The 9,344-nt window shown below is 41.9% G+C and overlaps 1 non-coding gene across 1 annotated transcript; it reads left to right on the top strand.

Moving 5' to 3' along the window:
• Positions 1 to 7,970: 7,970 nt before the first annotated feature.
• On the top strand, positions 7,971 to 8,078 carry LOC130983647 (small nucleolar RNA R71). The gene has a single exon (XR_009087628.1). It is a non-coding gene; the product is annotated as a small nucleolar RNA R71 (small nucleolar RNA).
• Positions 8,079 to 9,344: the final 1,266 nt, after the last annotated feature.

Genomic DNA, 9,344 nt, shown 5'->3' on the forward strand with positions numbered 1-9,344 from the left:
GTGGTGAAGAGAAAGATGGGATTTGATAGGTGAAGGGTTTTTGGGGAAGAGGTGTTGAGGTGATTGGTGAATGGGTGAAGAAGAAGAGAGAGGGTGGTGGGGTAGGTGGGGATCCTGTGGGGTCCACAGATCCTGAGGTGTCAAGGAAAAGTCATCGCTGGACCAAGTGGCGAGCAAAATTGCTCTATGTGCCAATCCTGGCGTTAAACGCCGGGCTGATGCCCATTTCTGGCGTTTAATGCTAGCTTCTTGCCCTTTTCTGGCGTTTAACGCCAGTCTGGTGCCCCCTTTCTGGCGTTAAACACCCATAATGGTGCCAGACTGGGCGTTAAACGCCCATTTGCTGCCCTTACTGGCGTTTAAACGCCAGCAAGGCCTTCCTCCAGGGTGTGCTATTTTTCTTTCTCTTTTTTTTATTCTGTTTCTGCTTTTTCAATTGATTTTGTGACTTCCCATGATCATCAACCTATAGAAAACATAAAATAACAAAGAAAAATAGATAGATATAATAAAATTGGGTTGCCTCCCAACAAGCGCTTCTTTAATGTCAGTAGCTTGACAGAGGGCTCTCATGGATCCTCACAGATACTCAGAGCAATGTTGGAACCTCCCAACACCAAACTTAGAGTTTGAATGTGGGGGTTCAACACTAAACTTAGAGTTTGGTTGTGGCCTCCCAACACCAAACTTAGAGTTTGACTGTGGGGGCTCTGTTTGACTCTGTTTTGAGAGAAGCTCTTCATGCTTCCTCTCCATGGTGACAGAGGGATATCCTTGAGCCTTAAACACAAAGGATTCTTCATTCACTTGAATGATCAATTCTCCTCTGTCCACATCAATCACAGCCTTTGCTGTGGCTAGGAAGGGTCTGCCAAGGATGATGGATTCATTCATGCATTTCCCAGTCTCTAGGACTATGAAATCAGCAGGGATGTAATGGTTTTCAATCTTTACCAAAACATCCTCTACAAGTCCATAAGCTTGTTTTCTTGAATTGTCTGCCATCTCTAGTGAGATTCTTGCAGCTTGCACCTCAAAGATCCCTAGCTTCTCCATTATAGAGAGAGGCATGAGGTTTATACTTGACCCTAGATCACACAGAGCCTTCTTAAAGGTCATGGTGCCTATGGTACAAGGTATTGAAAACTTCCCAGGATCTTGTCTCTTTTGAGGTAATCTCTGCCTAGACAAGTCATCCAGTTCTTTTGGTGAGCAAAGGGGGTTCATCCTCCCAAGTCTCATTACCAAATAACTTGTCATTTAGCTTCATAATTGCTCCAAGGTATTTAGCAACTTGCTCTTCAGTGACATATTCATCCTCTTCAGAGGAAGAATACTCATCAGAGCTCATGAATGGCAGAAGTAAGTCCAATGGAATCTCTATGGTCTCAGTGTGAGCCTCAGATTCCCATGGTTCCTCATTAGGGAACTCATTGGAGGCCAGCGGACGCCCATTGAGGTCTTCCTCAGTGGCGTTCACTGCCTCTTCCTCCTCTCCAAATTCGGTCATGTTGATGGCCTTGCACTCTCCTTTTGGATTTTCTTCTGTATTGCTTGGAAGAGTACTGGGAGGGAGTTCAGTAATTTTCTTGCTCAGCTGTCCCACTTGTGCCTCCAAATTCCTAATGAAGGACTGGTGCGCGAAATTGTGAACAATACTTTTCACAACTCTCATAATCCCCGGTCATGAACTCCAAAAACTAGGTAGTTCAATTCCATGGCATTACACAACTTCGCACAACTAACCAGCAAGTGCACTGGGTCGTCCAAGTAATACCTTACGTGAGTAAGGGTCGATCCCACGGAGATTGTTAGTATGAAGCAAGCTATGGTCATCTTGTAAATCTTAGTCAGGCAGACTCAAATGGATATGGTGATGAACGAAAATAACATAAAAGATAAAGATAGAGATACTTATGTAATTCATAGGTAGGAACTTCAGATAAGCGCATGAAGATGCCTTCCCTTCCGTCTCTCTGCTTTCCTACAGTCTTCATCCAATCCTTCTTACTCCTTTCCATGGCAAGCTTATGCAAGGGTTTCACCGTTGTCAGTGGCTACCTCCCATCCTCTCATTGGAAATGTTCAACGCACCCTGTCACGGCACGGCTATCCATCTGTCGGTTCTCAATCAGGCCGGAATAGAATCCAGTGATTCTTTTGCGTCTGTCACTAACGCCCCGCCCTCAGGAGTTTGAAGCACGTCACAGTCATTCAATCATTGAATCCTACTCATAATACCACAGACAAGGTTAGACCTTCCGGATTCTCTTGAATGCCGCCATCAGTTCTCGCCTATACCACGAAGACTCTGATCTCACGGAATGGCTGGCTCGTTTGTCAGGCGAGCACTCGGTTGTTAGGCGATCAACCATGCATCGTGTTATCAGGAATCCAAGAGATATTCACTGGAGCTTTGATTGCTTGTAGAACAAGAGTGGTTGTCAGTCACCTTGTTCATGAGTGAGAATGATGATGAGTGTCACGGATCATCACCTTCATCAAGTTGAAGAACAAGTGATATCTTGGATAAAGAACAAGCGGAATTGAATGGAAGAACAATAGTAATTGCATTAATACTCGAGGTACAGCAGAGCTCCACACCTTAATCTATGGTGTGTAGAAACTCCACCGTTGAAAATACATAAGAACAAGGTCTAGGCATGGCCGAATGGCCAGCCTCCCAATGATCTAAGATAGCATAAAATGAAGATAGCTACCAAAGTCTCCAGATACAATAGTAAAAGGTCCTACTTATAGATAACTAGTAGCCTAAGGTGTACAGAAATGAGTAAATGACATAAAAATCCACTTCCGGGCCCACTTGGTGTGTGCTTGGGCTGAGCAATGAATCAATTTCGTGTAGAGACTCTTCTTGGAGTTAAACGCCAGCTTTTATGCCAGTTTGGGCGTTTAACTCCCATTTGGGTGCCAGTTCCAGCGTTTAACGCTGGGATTTCTTGAGGTGACTTTGAACGCCGGTTTGGGCCATCAAATCTTGGGCAAAGTATGGACTATCATATATTGCTGGAAAGCCCAGGATGTCTACTTTCCAACGCCGTTGAGAGCGCGCCAATTGGGCTTCTCTAGCTCCAGAAAATCCACTTCGAGTGCAGGGAGGTCAGAATCCAACAGCATCTGCAGTCCTTTTCAGTCTCTGAATCAGATTTTGCTCAGGTCCCTCAATTTCAGCCAGAAAATACCTGAAATCACAGAAAAACACAAACTCATAGTAAAGTCCAGAAAAGTGAATTTTAACTAAAAACTAATAAAAATATACTAAGAACTCAACTAAAACTATCAAAAACATACTAAAAACAATGCCAAAAAGCGTACAAATTATCCGCTCATCACAACACCAAACTTAAATTGTGCTTGTCCCCAAGCAACTGAAGATCAAATAAGATAAAAAGAAGAGAATATGCAATGAACTCCAAAAACATCTATGAAGATCAGTATTAATTAGATGAACGGGGCTTTTAGCTTTTTGCCTCTGAATAGTTTTGGCATCTCACTCTATCCTTTGGAATTCAGAATGATTGGCTTCTTTAGGAACTCAGAATCCAGATAGTGTTATTGATTCTCCTAGTTAAGTATGATGATTCTTGAACACAGCTACTTATTGAGTCTTGGCCGTGGCCCAAAGCACTCTGTCTTCCAGTATTACCACCGGATACATACATGCCACAGACACATAATTGGGTGAACCTTTTCAGATTGTGACTCAGCTTTGCTAGAGTCCCCAATTAGAGGTGTCCAGGGTTCTTAAGCACACTCTTTTTGCCTTGGATCACAACTTTATTTCTTTCTTTTTCTTTCTTTTTCTCTCTTTTTTTTTCGGTTTTTTTCTTTTTTTTTTCGCCTCTTTTTTTTTTGTATTCACTGCTTTTTCTTGCTTCAAGAATCATTTTTATTATTTTTCAGATCCTCAGTAACATGTCTCCTTTTTCATCATTCTTTCAAGAGCCAACCTTCATGAACCACAAATTCAAGATACATATGCACTGTTTAAGCATACATTCAGAGAACAAGAGTATTGCCACCACATCAAATTAATTAAACTATTATAAAATTCAGAATTCATGCAATTCTTTCCTTTTCAATTAAGCACGTTTTTATTTAAGAGAGGTGATGGATTCATAGGACATTCATAACTTTAAGGCATAGACACTAAAGACACTAATGATCACAAGATACGAACATGGATAAACATAAGCATAAAATTCGAAAAACAGAAGAATAAAGAACAAGGAGATTAAAGAACGGGTCCACCTTAGTGATGGCGGCTCTTTTTTCCTCTTGAAGATCCTATGGAGTGCTTGAGCTCCTCAATGTCTCTTCCTTGTCTTTGTTGCTCCTCCCTCATGATTCTTTGGTCTTCTCTAATTTCATGAAGGATGATGGAGTGTTCTTGATGCTCCATCCTTAGTTGTCCCATGTTGGAACTCAGTTCTCCTAGGGAGGTGTTTAGTTGCTCCCAATAGTTTTGTGGAGGAAAGTGCATCCCTTGAAGAATCTCAGGGATCTCATGATGAGTGGGGTCTCTTGTGTACTCCATCCTTTTCTTGGTAATGGGCTTGTCCTCATCAATAGGGGTATCTCTTTCTATGTCAACTCCAACTGAATAACAGAGGTGACAAATGAGATGAGGAAAGGCTAGCCTTGCCAAGGTGGAAGACTTGTCCGCCACCTTGTAGAGTTCTTGAGCTATGACCTCATGAACTTCCACTTCTTCTCCAATCATGATGCTATGAATCATGATGGCCCGGTCTAGAGTAACTTCAGACCGGTTGCTAGTGGGAATGATTGAGCGTTGAATGAACTCCAACCATCCTCTAGCCATGGGTTTGAGGTCATGCCTTCTCAATTGAACCGGCTTGCCTCTTGAATCTCTCTTCCATTGTGCACCCTCTTCACATATAACTGTGAGGACTTGGTCCAACCTTTGATCAAAGTTGACCCTTCTTGTGTAAGGATGTTCATCTCCTTGCATCATAGGCAAGTTGAATGCTAACCTTACATTTTCCGGACTAAAATTCAAGTATTTCCCCCGAACCATAGTAAGATAATTCTTTGGATCCGGGTTCATACTTTGATCATGGTTCTTTGTGATCCATGTATTGGCATAGAACTCTTGAACCATCAAGATTCCAACTTGTTGAATGGGGTTGGTAAGTACTTCCCAACCTCTTCTTCGGATCTCATGGCGGATCTCCGGATATTCACCCTTTTTGAGTGAAAAGGGGACCTCGGGGATCACCTTCTTCAAGGCCACAACTTCATAGAAGTGGTCTTGATGCACCCTTGAGATGAATCTATCCATCTCCCATAACTCGGAGGTGGAAGCTTTTGCCTTCCCTTTCCTCTTTCTAGAGGTTTCTCCGGCCTTGGATGCCATAAATGGTTATGGAAAAACGAAAAAGCAACGCTTTTACCACACCAAACTTAAAAGGTTTGCTCGTCCTCGAGCAAAAGAAGAAAGAAGAGAGTAGAAGAAGAAGAAATGAGGGAAAAAGGGATGGCTTTGTATTCGGCCAAAGAAGGGAAGAAGTGGTGTTTAGGTTGTGTGAAAATGAAGGAGTGAAGAAGGGTATTTATAGGAGAGAGGGGAGAAGGTTGTTCGGCCATTTGAGGGTGGGTTTGGGTGGGAAAGTGGTTTGAATTTGAATGGAAGGTTAGGTGGGGTTTTATGAAGGATGGATGTGAGTGGTGAAGAGAAAGATGGGATTTGATAGGTGAAGGGTTTTTGGGGAAGAGGTATTGAGGTGATTGGTGAATGGGGGAAGAAGAGAGAGGGTGGTGGTGGGGTAGGTGGGGGTCCTGTGGGGTCCACAGATCCTGTGGTGTCAAGGAAAAGTCATCCCTGCACCAAATGTTGCTCAAAATCACGTTTTGAGCCATTTCTGGCGTTAAACGCCGGGCTGGTGCCCATTCCTGGCATTTAACGCCAGGTTCTTGCCCTTTTCTGGCGTTTAACGCCAGTCTGGTGCCCCTTTCTGGCGTTAAACGCCCAGAATGGTGCCAGACTGGGCGTTGAACGCCCATCTGCTAGCCTCACTGGCGTTTAAACGCCAGTGAGTTCTTCCTCCAGGGTGTGCTGTTTTTCTTCCTGTTTTTTCATTCTGTTTTTGCTTTTTTCATTGATTTTGTGACTTCTTATGATCATCAACCTACAAAAAACATAAAATAACAAAGGGAAATAGATAAAATATAATCATTGGGTTGCCTCCCAACAAGCACTTCTTTAATGTCATTAGCTTGACAGAGGACTCTTATGGAGCCTCACAGATACTCAGAGCCATGTTGGAACCTCCCAACACCAAACTTAGAGTTTGAATGTGGGGGTTCAACACCAAACTTAGAGTTTGGTTGTGGCCTCCCAACACCAAACTTAGAGTTTGACTGTGGGGGCTCCGTTTGGCTCTGTTTTGAGAGAAGCTCTTCATGCTTCTTCTCCATGGTGATAGAGGGATATCCTTGGGCCTTAAACACCAAGGATTCTTCATTCACTTGGATGATTAGCTCTCCTCTATCAACATCAATCACAGCCTTTGTTGTTGCTAGGAAGGGTCTGCCAAGGATGATGGATTCATCCATGCACTTCCCAGTCTCTAGGACTATGAAGTCAGTAGGGATGTAATGGTCTTCAACTTTTACCAAAACATTCTCTACAAGTCCATGAGCTTGTTTTCTTGAGTTGTCTGCCATCTCCAATGAGATTCTTGCAGCTTGCACCTCAAAGATCCCTAGCTTCTCCATTACAGAGAGAGGCATGAGGTTCACACTTGACCCTAAGTCACACAGGGCCTTCTTGAAGGTCATGGTGCCTATGGTACAAGGTATGGAAAACTTCCCAGGATCTTGTCTCTTTTGAGGTAATTTCTGCCTAGACAAGTCATCCAGTTCTTTGGTGAGCAAGGGAGGTTCATCTTCCCAAGTCTCATTTCCAAATAACTTGTCATTTAGCTTCATGATTGCTCCAAGATATTTAGCAACTTGCTCTTCAGTGACATACTCATCCTCTTCAGAGGAAGAATACTCATCAGAGCTCATAAAAGGCAGAAGTAAGTCCAATGGAATCTCTATGGTCTCATTTTGAGCCTCAGATTCCCATGGTTTCTCATTGGGGAACTCAGAGGAGGTTGGTGCATGCCCATTGAGGTCTTCCTCAGTGGCGTCTACCTCCTCTCTTTCCTCTCCATATTCGGCCATGGTTATGGCTTTGCACTCTCCTTTTGGATTTTCTTCTGTGTTGCTTGGGAGAGTCCTAGGAGGGAGTTCAGTAACTTTCTTGCTCAGCTGTCCCACTTGTCCTTCCAAATTTCTAATGGAGGACCTTGTTTCAGTCATGAAACTTTGAGTGGTTTTGATTAGATCAGAGACCATGGTTGCTAAGTCAGAGTTATTCTGCTTAGAACTCTCTGTCTGTTGCTGAGAAGATGATGGAAAAGGCTTGCTATTGCTAAACCTGTTTCTTCCACCTTATTATTATTGAAACCTTGTTGAGGTCTCTCTTGATTCTTCCATGAGAAATTTGGGTGATTTCTCCATGAAGAATTATAGGTGTTTCCATAGGGTTCTCCTAGGTAATTCACCTCTTCCATTGAAGGGTTCTCAGGATCATAAGCTTCTTCCTCAGATGAAGCTTCCTTAGTACTGCCAGGTGCATTTTGCATTCCAGATAGACTTTGGGAAATCAAATTGACTTGTTGAGTCAATATCTTATTCTGAGCCAGTATGGCATTCAGAGTATCAATCTCAAGAACTCCTTTCTTCTGACTAGTCCCATTGTTCACAGGATTCCTTTCAGAAGTGTACATGAATTGGTTATTTGCAACCATCTCAATTAGTTCCTGAGCCTCTGTAGGCGTTTTCTTCAGATGAAGAGATCCTCCAGCAGAGCTATCCAAAGACATCTTGGATAGTTCAGAGAGACCATCATAGAAAATACCTATGATGCTCCATTCAGAAAGCATGTCTGAGGGACATTTTCTGATTAATTGTTTGTATCTTTCCCAAGCTTCATAGAGGGATTCTCCATCCTTCTGTCTGAAGGTTTGGACTTCCACTCTAAGCTTACTCCATTTTTGAGGTGGAAAGAACTTTGCCAAGAAGGCATTGACTAGCTTTTCCCAAGAGTCCAGGCTATCTTTAGGTTGTGAGTCCAACCATATTCTAGCTCTGTCTCTTACAGCAAAAGGGAATAGCATCAGTCTGTAGACCTCAGGGTCAACCCCATTAGTCTTGACTGTGTCACAGATTTGCAAAAACTCAGCTAAAAACTGATGAGGATCTTCCATTGGAAGTCCATGGAACTTGCATTCTGTTGCATTAGAGAAACTAACTGAGGCTTAAGCTCAAAGTTGTTTGCTCCAATGGCAGGGATAGAGATGCTTCTCCCATAGAAGTCGGGAGTAGGTGCAGTAAAGTCACCCAGCACCTTCCTTGCATTGTTGGCATTGTTGTTGTTTTCGGCTGCCATGGGTTCTTCTTCTTTGAAGAATTCGGTCAGGTCCTCAACAGAGAGTTGAGCCTTAGCTTCTCTTAGCTTTCGCTTCAAGGTCCTTTCAGGTTCAGGGTCAGCTTCAACAAGAATGCCTTTATCTCTGCTCCTGCTCATATGAAAGAGAAGAGAACAAGAAGATGTGGAATCCTCTATGTCACAGTATAGAGATTCCTTAAGGTGTCAGAGGAAACGAAAAATAGAAGAAGGAGGTAGAAGAATTCGAACTTGATTAGATAGAGTTCGAATTGTGCATTAAGAAGGAGTAGTACTCCATAAATAGAAGGATGTGGGAAGAAGGGAAGAGGATTTTCGAAAATTCAATTAGAAAGATGTCAAAACATTTTAAAAATTGATTGATAATTTTTGAAAATTGAAAGTGGAAAAGAAATCAAGTGATTTTGAAAAAGATTTTGAAATTAGAAATCAAAAGATTTGATTGAAAACTTATTTGAAAAAGATGTGATTAAAAAGATATGAATGAAAAAATTTGATTTGAAAACAATTTTAAAAGATATGTTTTGAAAACAATTTTGTAAAAGATTTGATTTTGAAAATTAGTGACTTGCCTAACAAGAAAAGATATGATTCAAACACTAAACCTTTCTCAACAGAAAAGGCAACAAATTTGAGATGTTCAATCAAATCATTAATTGTTAGTACGTATCTTTGAAAAAGGAAAGAAATTGATTTTGGAAACATTTGATTGAAAAGATATGATTTGAAAAAGATTTGATTTTGAAAAACTTTGAAAACCTGAAAAAAAAAATTGATTTGAAAACAAAATTCTCCCCCTTTAGCCATCCTGGCGTTAAACGCCCAGAATGGTATACATTCTGGC

Source organism: Arachis stenosperma, chromosome 5, assembly GCF_014773155.1.
Source record: "Arachis stenosperma cultivar V10309 chromosome 5, arast.V10309.gnm1.PFL2, whole genome shotgun sequence".
NCBI classification, from domain to species: domain Eukaryota; kingdom Viridiplantae; phylum Streptophyta; class Magnoliopsida; order Fabales; family Fabaceae; genus Arachis; species Arachis stenosperma.